At 43.0% G+C, this 16,654-nt stretch overlaps 1 protein-coding gene across 1 annotated transcript in view; it reads left to right on the top strand.

Annotated features, from left to right (window-relative positions):
- FAM149A (family with sequence similarity 149 member A) overlaps positions 1–16,654 on the top strand; it is a 257,211-nt gene that overhangs the window by 26,665 nt on the left and 213,892 nt on the right. The window lies entirely within an intron of this gene.

Raw genomic sequence — 16,654 nt, forward strand, 5'->3', positions numbered from 1 at the left:
TCAGCTGGTTCTCGGCAGTGTCTTTTGCTTTTGTACCTTCTGCTCCCCATCCTGGTTCCAGTAACGTCATCTGGTTCCGGGCAGAGCCTTTGGCTTAGGTGCCTCCTTCTGGGTATCCGAGTTCCGCCAACGTCAGGCGGTCCTTGGTAGTGCTTTTTAGCACGGGTACCTCCTGCTTAGTAACCGGGTTCCAGTAACGTCAGCTGGTCCTCGGTAGTTCCATAGGCTCTTGAACCTTCGGGTAGCCATCCGAGTTCCAGTTCCATCAGCTGGTTCTTGGCATTTTCTCAGCCTTCTTGTACCTTCTGCTACATTTCCAAGTTGAAGACCCTAACGTCGACAACCCGGAAGACCACCCCGATGACGACGACCCGGAAGACCACCCCGATGACGACGACGACGACGACGGCGGAGACGACGACGGCTGAGACGACGACGGCGGAAATGACGACACTGGAGACGAAGACCCTGGAGACGACAACATGGAAGACCGAGAAGCAGAAGAACAAGAGGCTGCAGAACAAAGAGCAGAAGAACATTAAGCATAAGACTTAATATCAGAGCAAAAGATATTATCTAAATTATATGCAGAAGAAGACTAAGCAGTGTATGGGGGTGAGTCCGTTCCTCCTCGTGGTGCCCCTGGATAAAGCCTGATGCTGCAGGCCAAACTGAACGCGGACAAATGTAACTTTTGTGACTGGCAGAACGGAAGGTGTAATCTTCCAACTTTTATAGATAACAACTACGGGAATGCCTGTCACAAATGAGAATATGATGAAGAAGTAGAATAGGAAGAATAATAACAGTGGAATAAAAAGAATATGTAGAATAGGAAGAATAATAATAGTTGAAGAAAATGAATATGAAGAATGTAATAAAAAAAAAAAATAGGTAGAAGATGAAGAAGAAGATGAATAAGGTGAAGAAGTTGATGTCAAGGATGCTGATGATGATGAAGATGAAAGTGTGGGAAAAGAAAAAAAAAAAAGAAAAAAAAGAAGGGGAAGGGCGTGGAATAGTGAAACATCAATATCTGACAAAATAAAAAAAATTTACATACTCAATATCTTTTTCAATCCGAACGTCTTTAAAAAAAAAAAAAAAACATGCTATTCTATTTGATTGGACTAATCCTCATTGCCTTTAATGTCTCCGCCACCTCCCCCATACATCCTACATTATTCTTAGTTGTTTTCCTTCAGGTAGAATGAACCTACAAGGAAAGAAAGGGTTTATTTTAATTCCGATATTTTGGTCCCATTGACTTGCATTGGGATCGGGTATCGGTATCGGCGATATCCGATATTTTTTGAATATCGGCCGATCCAAACCGATACCGATACTTTCCGATATCGGAAGGTATCGCTCAACACTATTTAGGACTGAAAAGAAGTTCTGAGCCTCCATAATTATAGCCTGAGTGTCGGGAGAGGGGCAGACACTAGACTATGCCATGCATCTTATAATTCCACATAGCGTAGAAATGTTAAACTTAACTACACAGAGGGCCAAAATTAAAAGATTGGACAAAGTCGTGCGCCATCCATTTATAAAAAAAAAGTCTACAATTGAGGACATTTTTCCTTATCTTCAAATATGATGAATCTTTTCATATGGAAACAAACTTAAAGTGATTATCCCACGAATAATGTACATTTTAATAAATAAACCTTAGCACATTGGAATAATATAATATGTCATTTAGGAGCAGTAAAAGCATATGGGCTAATGGTCTGATTTAATTAAGTACTAGCAAAGGGGAAAAAAAATTCAGTAATACAGATGATAAAGTATGATGCCAATAAAAATGCCCCCAAACACAGTAAGACACCCCCACAGTGAATTGCCCCACAGTACCCACCACATTCACGGTATAATGACCCTAGCGAAAATCCCCCACCCTTAACCCACCCGGCAAGGTATGGTGACCCCTCACAGTATGATTCCAAAACTGTAAACCCCACACAGTCCTCCGTACAGTATAGTGGACCCCACATATCCTCCATACAGTAAAATGGACCCACACAGTGCTCCATACAGTATAATGGCCCAACAAAGTCCTACATACAGTATAATGGGCCTCACATAGTCCTCCATACAGTATCATGTGACCTTCTTTGCCTTCCATACAATATAATGGCCCCACATTCTCCTTCATACAGAATAATGGCCCCAACTGGCTTTGCGGGCCAAATATACTCACCCTGCATGCCAGATTTGGGCCACGGGCTAGAGTTTGACATGTGAGATATAGCATGTATTTTACCATTATGAATACGCAAATAAGGTCTTATCTAACACAATTTATGTTAAAAACAGGATATGTTAACCTGATGAAGTAGAAAAAATGCTTTTGGGACAGCTGATCCATGGATCACTAGACCAATTGTAGATATGGGAAGGAGGATTTGTGGTGTTTTCAGCGCTGCTGAAGATTGAAGACAATCCGATTCCAAGTTAATAAATTTGATGCATTTAAATGTGGTTTCTTCCTGAAGAAGAAGTGCAATATAATTCAAAATGTGTTGAATAAAACCACATTTTTATTATCTTGGAATTGGATTGTCTGCAGCAGCGCGGAAAAAAAACGCACAAATGTTCTTTCCCAAATCAAATATAAATTCAGAATTAGAAAAAAATCTTTACATTTACAGGGCACATTGAAGACAGATTCATTTTAAAGGGAATCCTATCACCCTGGAAAATGCTATTTACCTGCAGACATAGGAGAAGTCTGCAGGTAAATAGAGTAGTTGATGTCTGACACTGTGGAATATGATGGCACTAAATAAGTACCGTATGTACTCGAGTATAAGCCGACCCGAGTATAAGCTGACCCCCCTAATTTTGCCACAAAAAACTGGGAAAACTTATTGACTCGAGTATAAGCCTAGGGTGGAAAATGCAGCAGCTACTGGTGAATGTCAAAAATAAAAATAGATACCAATAAAAGTAAAATTAATTGAGACATCAGTAGGTTACGTGTTTTTGAATATCCATATTGAATCAGGAGCCCCATATAATGCTCCATACAGTTCATGATGGCCCCATAAGATGCTCCATACAAAATATGCCCCATATAATGCTCCATATTAAAATATGCCCCATATAATGCTGCACAAAGGTTAATGCGTCCATATTCATTACTTTAATGAGCCGTACCACGTGACCGCTGAACACAGGAAGAGCTGCCCGGAGACCATGGGACATGCAGGGACAGCCCCAGGAGCAGGTGAGTATGTCACCGCGCCACTCCCCCTCCCCCGCCGACCTCCCTGCCGACAATGACTCGAGTATAAGCCGAGAGAGTCACTTTCAGCCCAAAAAAGGGTGCTGAAAATCTCAGTTTATACTCGAGTATATACGGTAAGCATAAAAAATAATACTGGGACAATGTTGTCCAGCCGCCATACTGAAAATGAGAGAATGAACTTATATCTCCTATCAGTGATAGAGGCGTGCACCGAGCAGTTAGTCATCGCTGACCCTGCTGTAATTACTCTCTGATACTTTGAATGACAGCGCTCCACAGATGCGCTGCAGAACGAGCTGTCCAAGTTCTGAGGCATGCTTACAGCCGCTGCTCACTAAATACTGAGCTACGACTCTTAACTACTCCATGCACGCTCCTGAGACTGAAAGCTGGCAGCTCATTAAGTTCATTTTCACTTGGTAGCCACAATTTCAGTGAGGTAGCCAGGTAGCAATGTAAAGCTTTACTTGCAGATTAACCATATGTCTGCAGGTAAATAGTGTTTTACGAGGTGGCAGGTTTCATTTAACTCCTAACCTACGGTGTAAGTCGGTAGCAGGTGTATGGAGCAGGCTCCTGAGGTGAGCTGACCTTTACCCAGCAGACAATAGCAGTGACACACAGCCAGGATCTGCCTCTAAGGGCAGAGCCAGACTGCCATATTTCTCGTGAGAGAATTGCATCGCACTGCACGGACTGGCCTTGCACCTTTCTTGACCTGAGCAAGACAGTATGATGTATTTCTATGCAGCTGTCAAGCTCAGGTCAGGAGAGCCGACAGCCAGTATGAGGTTTACGATGCGATTATTGCATGAGAAATACGGCCGTCTGTCTCTGCCCTAAGACTGTAAACAGAATAGTGTGTAGCATATGATGTGAGAGCATCAGATGTGCGATGCTAATGACCCTCTGCTCCAGCTCTGCTGAGAGTGTGATCCAAGTGTCGGTGCTCTGTGCTCCGATCTACTTGCCAGAGAGAATCAGAGCACAGGTGTGGAGGACATAGAGGAAGTAATTTCTCCATCTCTTTCATGGCTTGTCTTGGCATATACAGTGGGGCAAAAAAGTATTTAGTCAGTCAGCAATAGTGCAAGTTCCACCACTTAAAAAGATGAGAGGCGTCTGTAATTTACATCATAGGTAGACCTCAACTATGGGAGACAAACTGAGAAAAAAAAATCCAGAAAATCACATTGTCTGTTTTTTTAACATTTTATTTGCATATTATGGTGGAAAACAAGTATTTGGTCAGAAACAAACAATCAAGATTTCTGGCTCTCACAGACCTGTAACTTCTTCTTTAAGAGTCTCCTCTTTCCTCCACTCATTACCTGTAGTAATGGCACCTGTTTAAACTTGTTATCAGTATAAAAAGACACCTGTGCACACCCTCAAACAGTCTGACTCCAAACTCCACTATGGTGAAGACCAAAGAGCTGTCAAAGGACACCAGAAACAAAATTGTAGCCCTGCACCAGGCTGGGAAGACTGAATCTGCAATAGCCAACCAGCTTGGAGTGAAGAAATCAACAGTGGGACCAATAATTAGAAAATGTAAGACATACAAGACCACTGATAATCTCCCTCGATCTGGGGCTCCACGCAAAATCCCACCCCGTGGGGTCAGAATGATCACAAGAACGGTGAGCAAAAATCCCAGAACCACACGGGGGGACCTAGTGAATGAACTGCAGAGAGCTGGGACCAATGTAACAAGGCCTACCATAAGTAACACACTACGCGACCATGGACTCAGATCCTGCAGTGCCAGACGTGCCCCACTGCTTAAGCCAGTACATGTCCGGGCCCATCTGAAGTTTGCTAGAGAGCATTTGGATGATCCAGAGGAGTTTTGGGAGAATGTCCTATGGTCTGATGAAACCAAACTGGAACTGTTTGGTAGAAACACAACTTGTCGTGTTTGGAGGAAAAAGAATACTGAGTTGCATCCATCAAACACCATACCTACTGTAAAGCATGGTGGTGGAAACATCATGCTTTGGGGCTGTTTCTCTGCAAAGGGGCCAGGACGACTGATCCGGGTACATGAAAGAATGAATGGGGCCATGTATCGTGAGATTTTGAGTGCAAACCTCCTTCCATCAGCAAGGGCATTGAAGATGAAACGTGGCTGGGTCTTTCAACATGACAATGATCCAAAGCACACCGCCAGGGCAACGAAGGAGTGGCTTCGTAAGAAGCATTTCAAGGTCCTGGAGTGGCCTAGCCAGTCTCCAGATCTCAACCCTATAGAAAACCTTTGGAGGGAGTTGAAAGTCCGTGTTGCCAAGCGAAAAGCCAAAAACATCACTGCTCTAGAGGAGATCTGCATGGAGGAACGGGCCAACATACCAACAACAGTGTGTGGCAACCTTGTGAAGACTTACAGAAAACGTTTGACCTCTGTCATTGCCAGCAAAGGATATATTACAAAGTATTGAGATGAAATTTTGTTTCTGACCAAATACTTATTTTCCACCATAATATGCAAATAAAATGTTAAAAAAACAGACAATGTGATTTTCTGGATTTTTTTTTCTCAGTTTGTCTCCCATAGTTGAGGTCTACCTATGATGTAAATTACAGACGCCTCTCATCTTTTTAAGTGGTGGAACTTGCACTATTGCTGACTGACTAAATACTTTTTTGCCCCACTGTATCAGACTGCACTGGGATGACATCCGAGTGCAGTCCAATGTCTCACATGCACCCATAGACTTGTACTGGTGCAAGCAAGTCACACTGTGATTCTTTTCTCATGCTGAATCGGGAAATAATTGTAGATGTGAGGTCCCCAACAAAATAACACTGGGCTGAATGCTATGGGATGTTTTATCGCATAGCACTCGGCCCTGTTATATGAAAAAGTGACCCCACCCTAGCAGCCAGAGCTTCGATAGCGACTGTTAACATGCTAAATGCCACTGTCACATTCTGACAGCGGCATTAATAGAGCGCCAGCATAAGCTATGACAGGTAGGAGTCTGTGGAAGACCTCCATGCTTGTTATCACATAGTTCCTTTGAAGCCCAGCCTGTGGCCGTGATTTTTACCATACACAGCAATACTGTGACATTGCTGTATATAGCTGTCACGCCGTAAGCGGCGATAAAGGGGCAGGACGGCATACTGGGACCCGCACCTGTCCCTACCACTATAATGGGGCCCTGGCTTTCCCTTATCTCAGGGGTACCTATGATGGTTAGGAGACCTGAGCCGCCAGCGTATTGCTGTCTCCTGTGCAGGCCCTATCAGTTGCCCCCTCTCCTCCAAAGGAGGTGGACTGCACCAGTGTAATAATACAACAAATAACTGGGTATACAGACAAGGTAACTAAAAGTCTCAAACACACCAAATGCTCACACAACCACAGAGGGTACACATAGAAGGGAAGAGAAGGAGAAAACTAGGAAGGAAAACAGGTTTAACATGCAACCAAAACAGCAGACACCAATCTCTGTAAATAAACCTCCAACACCAACACTACGCTCCTTCAACCTCCAAGCCAGGCAGTAGAACTGATCACTGACAATAGCTGAAGTCAGGACAGGGTCTATATAGAGGACCAGATTAGATTAGAAGTAGAAAAAATGCTTTTGGGACAGCTGATCCATGGATCACTAGACCAACTGTAGATATGGGAAGGAGGATTTGTGGTGTTTTCAGCGCTGCTGAAGATTGAAGACAATCCGATTCCAAGTTAATAAATTTGATGCATTTAAATGTGGTTTCTTCCTGAAGAAGAAGTGCAATATAATTCAAAATGTGTTGAATAAAACCACATTTTTATTATCTTGGAATTGGATTGTCTGCAGCAGCGCGGAAAAAAAACGCACAAATGTTCTTTCCCAAATCAAATATAAATTCAGAATTAGAAAAAAATCTTTACATTTACAGGGCACATTGAAGACAGATTCATTTTAAAGGGAATCCTATCACCCTGGAAAATGCTATTTACCTGCAGACATAGGAGAAGTCTGCAGGTAAATAGAGTAGTTGATGTCTGACACTGTGGAATATGATGGCACTAAATAAGTACCGTATGTACTCGAGTATAAGCCGACCCGAGTATAAGCTGACCCCCCTAATTTTGCCACAAAAAACTGGGAAAACTTATTGACTCGAGTATAAGCCTAGGGTGGAAAATGCAGCAGCTACTGGTGAATGTCAAAAATAAAAATAGATACCAATAAAAGTAAAATTAATTGAGACATCAGTAGGTTACGTGTTTTTGAATATCCATATTGAATCAGGAGCCCCATATAATGCTCCATACAGTTCATGATGGCCCCATAAGATGCTCCATACAAAATATGCCCCATATAATGCTCCATATTAAAATATGCCCCATATAATGCTGCACAAAGGTTAATGCGTCCATATTCATTACTTTAATGAGCCGTACCACGTGACCGCTGAACACAGGAAGAGCTGCCCGGAGACCATGGGACATGCAGGGACAGCCCCAGGAGCAGGTGAGTATGTCACCGCGCCGCTCCCCCTCCCCCGCCGACCTCCCTGCCGACAATGACTCGAGTATAAGCCGAGAGAGTCACTTTCAGCCCAAAAAAGGGTGCTGAAAATCTCAGTTTATACTCGAGTATATACGGTAAGCATAAAAAATAATACTGGGACAATGTTGTCCAGCCGCCATACTGAAAATGAGAGAATGAACTTATATCTCCTATCAGTGATAGAGGCGTGCACCGAGCAGTTAGTCATCGCTGACCCTGCTGTAATTACTCTCTGATACTTTGAATGACAGCGCTCCACAGATGCGCTGCAGAACGAGCTGTCCAAGTTCTGAGGCATGCTTACAGCCGCTGCTCACTAAATACTGAGCTACGACTCTTAACTACTCCATGCACGCTCCTGAGACTGAAAGCTGGCAGCTCATTAAGTTCATTTTCACTTGGTAGCCACAATTTCAGTGAGGTAGCCAGGTAGCAATGTAAAGCTTTACTTGCAGATTAACCATATGTCTGCAGGTAAATAGTGTTTTACGAGGTGGCAGGTTTCATTTAACTCCTAACCTACGGTGTAAGTCGGTAGCAGGTGTATGGAGCAGGCTCCTGAGGTGAGCTGACCTTTACCCAGCAGACAATAGCAGTGACACACAGCCAGGATCTGCCTCTAAGGGCAGAGCCAGACTGCCATATTTCTCGTGAGAGAATTGCATCGCACTGCACGGACTGGCCTTGCACCTTTCTTGACCTGAGCAAGACAGTATGATGTATTTCTATGCAGCTGTCAAGCTCAGGTCAGGAGAGCCGACAGCCAGTATGAGGTTTACGATGCGATTATTGCATGAGAAATACGGCCGTCTGTCTCTGCCCTAAGACTGTAAACAGAATAGTGTGTAGCATATGATGTGAGAGCATCAGATGTGCGATGCTAATGACCCTCTGCTCCAGCTCTGCTGAGAGTGTGATCCAAGTGTCGGTGCTCTGTGCTCCGATCTACTTGCCAGAGAGAATCAGAGCACAGGTGTGGAGGACATAGAGGAAGTAATTTCTCCATCTCTTTCATGGCTTGTCTTGGCATATACAGTGGGGCAAAAAAGTATTTAGTCAGTCAGCAATAGTGCAAGTTCCACCACTTAAAAAGATGAGAGGCGTCTGTAATTTACATCATAGGTAGACCTCAACTATGGGAGACAAACTGAGAAAAAAAAATCCAGAAAATCACATTGTCTGTTTTTTTAACATTTTATTTGCATATTATGGTGGAAAACAAGTATTTGGTCAGAAACAAACAATCAAGATTTCTGGCTCTCACAGACCTGTAACTTCTTCTTTAAGAGTCTCCTCTTTCCTCCACTCATTACCTGTAGTAATGGCACCTGTTTAAACTTGTTATCAGTATAAAAAGACACCTGTGCACACCCTCAAACAGTCTGACTCCAAACTCCACTATGGTGAAGACCAAAGAGCTGTCAAAGGACACCAGAAACAAAATTGTAGCCCTGCACCAGGCTGGGAAGACTGAATCTGCAATAGCCAACCAGCTTGGAGTGAAGAAATCAACAGTGGGACCAATAATTAGAAAATGTAAGACATACAAGACCACTGATAATCTCCCTCGATCTGGGGCTCCACGCAAAATCCCACCCCGTGGGGTCAGAATGATCACAAGAACGGTGAGCAAAAATCCCAGAACCACACGGGGGGACCTAGTGAATGAACTGCAGAGAGCTGGGACCAATGTAACAAGGCCTACCATAAGTAACACACTACGCGACCATGGACTCAGATCCTGCAGTGCCAGACGTGCCCCACTGCTTAAGCCAGTACATGTCCGGGCCCATCTGAAGTTTGCTAGAGAGCATTTGGATGATCCAGAGGAGTTTTGGGAGAATGTCCTATGGTCTGATGAAACCAAACTGGAACTGTTTGGTAGAAACACAACTTGTCGTGTTTGGAGGAAAAAGAATACTGAGTTGCATCCATCAAACACCATACCTACTGTAAAGCATGGTGGTGGAAACATCATGCTTTGGGGCTGTTTCTCTGCAAAGGGGCCAGGACGACTGATCCGGGTACATGAAAGAATGAATGGGGCCATGTATCGTGAGATTTTGAGTGCAAACCTCCTTCCATCAGCAAGGGCATTGAAGATGAAACGTGGCTGGGTCTTTCAACATGACAATGATCCAAAGCACACCGCCAGGGCAACGAAGGAGTGGCTTCGTAAGAAGCATTTCAAGGTCCTGGAGTGGCCTAGCCAGTTTCCAGATCTCAACCCTATAGAAAACCTTTGGAGGGAGTTGAAAGTCCGTGTTGCCAAGCGAAAAGCCAAAAACATCACTGCTCTAGAGGAGATCTGCATGGAGGAACGGGCCAACATACCAACAACAGTGTGTGGCAACCTTGTGAAGACTTACAGAAAACGTTTGACCTCTGTCATTGCCAGCAAAGGATATATTACAAAGTATTGAGATGAAATTTTGTTTCTGACCAAATACTTATTTTCCACCATAATATGCAAATAAAATGTTAAAAAAACAGACAATGTGATTTTCTGGATTTTTTTTTCTCAGTTTGTCTCCCATAGTTGAGGTCTACCTATGATGTAAATTACAGACGCCTCTCATCTTTTTAAGTGGTGGAACTTGCACTATTGCTGACTGACTAAATACTTTTTTGCCCCACTGTATCAGACTGCACTGGGATGACATCCGAGTGCAGTCCAATGTCTCACATGCACCCATAGACTTGTACTGGTGCAAGCAAGTCACACTGTGATTCTTTTCTCATGCTGAATCGGGAAATAATTGTAGATGTGAGGTCCCCAACAAAATAACACTGGGCTGAATGCTATGGGATGTTTTATCGCATAGCACTCGGCCCTGTTATATGAAAAAGTGACCCCACCCTAGCAGCCAGAGCTTCGATAGCGACTGTTAACATGCTAAATGCCACTGTCACATTCTGACAGCGGCATTAATAGAGCGCCAGCATAAGCTATGACAGGTAGGAGTCTGTGGAAGACCTCCATGCTTGTTATCACATAGTTCCTTTGAAGCCCAGCCTGTGGCCGTGATTTTTACCATACACAGCAATACTGTGACATTGCTGTATATAGCTGTCACGCCGTAAGCGGCGATAAAGGGGCAGGACGGCATACTGGGACCCGCACCTGTCCCTACCACTATAATGGGGCCCTGGCTTTCCCTTATCTCAGGGGTACCTATGATGGTTAGGAGACCTGAGCCGCCAGCGTATTGCTGTCTCCTGTGCAGGCCCTATCAGTTGCCCCCTCTCCTCCAAAGGAGGTGGACTGCACCAGTGTAATAATACAACAAATAACTGGGTATACAGACAAGGTAACTAAAAGTCTCAAACACACCAAATGCTCACACAACCACAGAGGGTACACATAGAAGGGAAGAGAAGGAGAAAACTAGGAAGGAAAACAGGTTTAACATGCAACCAAAACAGCAGACACCAATCTCTGTAAATAAACCTCCAACACCAACACTACGCTCCTTCAACCTCCAAGCCAGGCAGTAGAACTGATCACTGACAATAGCTGAAGTCAGGACAGGGTCTATATAGAGGACCAGATTACAAAATCCACTTCAGCTGAGAGACCCAGCTCTCAGCAACTCAGCAATAAGGTTAACTCCTGCACTGCTAGCACAAAGCAGCCAGGTAAGAATACAGGTGAAGAGCTTCTGTTCACTGTGTGTGAACGAGGCCCAGAGCGCTGCGGTTCTCTGGAACCTCTGTCGCAGTAGCCCCATGACAATTTAACAAGTGATCAGACAATCGTAGGTTCAAGTGCCCTAAGAGGACTAATAAATACAGTAAAAAGATTTTAAAAAGTGTTAGAAAATATGAAAAAAACCCCATAAAAGTTGAAATCGTCCCCTTTGTCACCATTACAAACAAGGATAACAAAAAAACTACACATAATTGGCATCACTGTGTCCCGGAAACTCCAATCTATCAAGATATGAGAATAATTACGGTAACCCAATTGGTAAACAGAAAAAAAATCAAAATGCCAAAATTGAAGATTTTTTTGGTTGCCGCAACACCATAAAAAATGCTGTCAGAAGTTATTACGATTTTACACCCAAATTATATCAATAAAATTGTTGTCTTTACCCAAAAAGAATAAGCCCTCACATAGCTCTCTGTCGATGGAAAAATGAAAACATTAAGGGTCTCAAAATATGGCAACACAATCAGATTTTGTCTTACAAATTTCTAATTTTTCACCACTAAGAAAATAAAAAAGCTGGACAAGTTTGGCATTGCCGTAATCCTACTGATTAGGAGAATCATGTTGCCAGGTTATTTTTACCACAAGATGTATTCCATTAAAACAATTCCCCCCCAAAATTTAAATAATTCCCCAAAAAACGATGTCAGAATTGCAGGGTTGTTTTTTTCGCAATTTCACTGCACTTGGATTTCTTTTCCGTCTTCCAGCACGCTATGTGGTAAAAAGAATGGTTTCATGCAAAAGTACAATTTGTCCCACAAAAAAAAAACAAGCCCTCCTATATCTTTATGGACAGAAAAATAGAAAAGGTTATGGCTCTGGGGAAAAAACGAAAAACCCAAAAATGGAAATAGGCCATGTCGAGAAGGGGTTAAAATGCATTTTAAGGGTGTAAAATCATTGTAAGAGCTTGCCCACCATCCTCACATACAAAATTCTGCATAAACAGACAATGCTACATCCAGTAACAGAAATGTATTGTATTTTATGCCACGGGGAAGACTGTGGTTGTAGGCATTCTTGGTAAAAAGCTTATTGGCACCTGAAATCTCCACATTCCCTACTGCCCATATGATGCCTGCCAATAATGGAGTGGCACAATGCGTATATGGCCTTTTCATCTTGTTGACTCTGGGATTCTCTGGAACTGTTACCTCGGACAGGCCATACACATTAGGTAGAAATAATTTGATGGTTGAGCAACTGAGTGATTATCTGGTAAATGGCTCTTAAGGCCTTCATACACATTATGTTGATGGTTGAGCAAACATTTAGCAATTGATTTTTTAAATTAATGATTCTATTGCAGATACAACCAGACACATTTTATTGCCAGTTCTTCTCTTTCAACCAGGCCATGCTCGGTGACAATGGGCAATAAATGAACAATCTTTATGGGAATATTTTTTCAATGAACATTCACCCATAGATGAATGAACTTTTCATTGAAAGAATATTCCCAGAATCATCGTCCGTACGTCTTTTAATCGAAAAATATCAAACATGGCCGATTTAATTTGAAACAATGATTTGTGACAGTTTGCTCTTAAGGCCTTGTATACATTAGTACATTAGACTACTTTGCAATAATCAGTATTCGTCTGTCCTTTGTTGGCCGTGGATGTAAGGATGGAGTTCAGAAACTGAGTCGGCTCCACAGACGGTGGGTGCTGATTGCGTTACATAAAAAAAATATGCTTCTAACAGCAGTTATTGCCACAATGTCTGACAGTGGCATGTAAGGCACGTGGTCCAGAGGCCCAATGCTCTCCCCACAATGAGATTTTGCTGATAGGATTCTATGGCAGCTGGAGCTGGGGGCTTCCTGAAAAGCCCCATTTCGGCCATGGTTGGTATTTCTGTGAAGCTCAGCCATAGATGGGGCTTCATAGGAGACCATGATTTGACCTATACTACCGAAATACTATGGTAATGCTGTATTTAAAACAAGCAAACAGATAATTGGTAAACATGGTGGCTCAGTGGTTAGCACTGTATCCTTGCAGTGCTGGGGTCCTGGGTGGAAATCTTACCAAGGATGAAATTTGCAAGGAGTTTGTACGTTCTCCCCGTCTTTGTGTAGGTTTCTATAGGATACTCTGATTTCATCACACACTCTAGAGACATATATTTAATGAACTTAGATTGTAGGGGCAGTCATGATGATGACTGTGGAATTAATGGCGCCATATAAGTGAGTAAAATCTACTATATAAAGCTGAATGTGTGTATGTGTGTGTGTGTGTGTATGTGTGTGTGTGTGTGTGTGTATGTCCGGGATTGGCATCTGCACCGTCGCAGCTACAGCCACAAAATTTTGCACAGTCACACGTCTGGACCCTGAGAGCGTCATAGGCTATATTGTGAGGCGAAGTTTTAACCCCGCGCGTTCCAATTCACCAAACAATTTTGCCCCTATCTACATAATGGGGAAAAAGTGAAATGAAAAGTGTTGGAGGCGTCGCAGCTACAGCCACAAAATTTTGCACAGTCACACGTCTGGACCCTGAGAGCGTCATAGGCTATGTTGTGAGGTGAAATTTTAACTCCGCACTTTCCAATTCACCAAACTATTTTTCCCCTATCTACATAATGGGGAAAAGTGAAAGGAAAAGTGTTGGAGGCAAATTGACAGCTGCCAGATGTGAACAAGGGGGACTTAAAGAATGAGAGCGATGGCGCCAAAGAGTATATACCGTACAGTTGCTAAGGTGGGGCCCCGACATGGGATACTCACCACACATGGGGATATGAACACACACACAAAATGCGCCACACACTACCACGTGCTTGTACACATATACCACCCTCAGCACACATTTCACCACACATTCTCCAACCTCGCCACATAAAAGTCGAAACACAAAAGTCGCCGCTCAAAACTCGCCACGCGCAAAACTCGCCACATGCAAAAACTAGGCTCACGCAAAACTCGCCACAAGTGCAAAACTCACCTCATGGAAAACTCGCCACACGCAAAACTTGCACACGCGGAAAAATTGCCACATGCACAAAATTTGCAACACATGCAAAAGTTGCCTCACACAAAACTTGCACATACTCAAAAGGCACCAGACATAAAACTCACCACGTGCAAAACTTGCCATGCGCAAAACTTGCTGCACACAACTTGCTACACTAACCTGTTACATGCAACTCGACACACAAAAAGTTGCTACACGCATGTTGCCACACAAAACTCATCTCACAAAAGTCGCTACATGCATGTCGCCACACACAATTCAACACACACAACTTGACAAACGAAACTCACCCTAAAACACACACAAGTCTGGTATTAGCCTTCAAAAATAAAAATCTGATTAATAAGCAGACAAACTACAAGAGCAACAAATGTACCATATAGGAAATACAGCAGCTGTCAGTCACATGACCTGTCTATTATGCGTATGTGTGAGCTAATATATACTGCCAGGGGGAGGGCTTCCTGTTGGCTGGGGATTTATCAGGCTGCCAATTTATCTTACAAATACTGAGGTAAAAATACTGAGCAAATAACGTGTTAACGAGGACTAATACAGGAGATAACACAGGTATATACTATATACAGGGGAGATGACACACAGATATATACTATATACAGGAGAGATAACACACAGGTATATACTATATAGAGGAGGAGATGACATACAGGTACATACTATATACAGGAGGAGATGACATACAGGTATATACTAAATACAGGAGGAGATGACACACAGGTATATACTATATACAGGAGGAGATGACATACAGGTATATGCTATATATATAGAAGATGACATACAGGTATATACTATATACAGGGGAGATGACACACAGGTATATACTATATACAGGAGGAGATGACATACAGGTATATACTATATATAGAAGGAGATGACATACAGGTATATACTATATATAGGAGGAGATGACATACAGGTATATACTATATATAGGAGGAGATGACATACAGGTATATACTATATATAGTAGGAGATGACATACAGGTATATACTATATACAGGGGAGATGACACACAGCAGGTATATACTATATACAGGGGAGATGACATACAGGTATATACTATATACAGGAGATGACATACACGTGTATACTATATATAAGGGAGATGACAAACATGTATATACTGAGGTGAATATGAGAGGTATGAGGTGAAAATGAAAAGGTGTGAGTGCAAAATGAGAGGAGTGAGGGAAAATAGTGTAGTGATCGGAAAATGACAGATGTGAGGTCGAAATGACAAGTGTTAGGGGGGAATGAGAGGTGTGAGGGAGAAAATGAGAGATGTGAGGGGGTAAATGAGAGGCGTGATGGGAAAATAAGAGAAGTGACGTGCTATAACTAACCACAGATATTTACTATGCCCAGGCAACGCCGGGCTCTTCAGCTAGTAAATAAATAAAATTGTAGTTTCAGGTCACCTATGATAAATTGCCTCCAGGGCTTATTTTTATTTCCATTTGCTGCAGCTCTCACAGCTCTGCTGTATTGTAAGACTCACTGTGTGTGAGATCTAAGGCTACGTTCACATTAGCGTTGTGCGCCGCTGCGTCGGCGACGCAATGCACAACGCACGCAAAAACGCACGCAAAAACGCTGCGTTTTGCGACGCATGCGTCGTTTTTTGCTGAAATTTGGACGCAAGAAAAATGCAACTTGTTGCGTTTTCTTGGTCCGACGCTTGCGGCAAAAAAGACGCATGCGTCGCACAATGCAACAAACAAAAACGCATGCGTCCCCCATGTTAAATATAGGGGCGCATGACGCATGCGTCGCCGCTGCGTCGCCCGACGCAAACCCGACGCAAACTAGCATAACGCTAGTGTGAACGTAGCCTAAGCTGAGGCACTGAGAGGAATCTGTAGATGTGTCAGGTATAATCATACACAGCTCTGCAGTGATATCACGATAGCAGAGAGTGGCCTGGCCATTACACGTCTCACTCTGGTAATGCCCCCTTTTATTTAAAATAATAAATACATGTCTCACACTGGTAATGCACCTTTTTATTTCAAATAATAGATAAATTGTGTAAACGTGGATTTCTCTGGAATAAAACATCAGATAACACATATCAAGGTATCTCTTTATTCAGCTTCCTTTGAGCTGCATGGCCATACAGACGGCTTAGGAAAGTTGATCCTACTGACAGATGACCTT

The sequence above is a fragment of the Ranitomeya imitator genome, chromosome 1 (assembly GCF_032444005.1).
Source record: "Ranitomeya imitator isolate aRanImi1 chromosome 1, aRanImi1.pri, whole genome shotgun sequence".
In the NCBI taxonomy this organism is placed as follows: domain Eukaryota; kingdom Metazoa; phylum Chordata; class Amphibia; order Anura; family Dendrobatidae; genus Ranitomeya; species Ranitomeya imitator.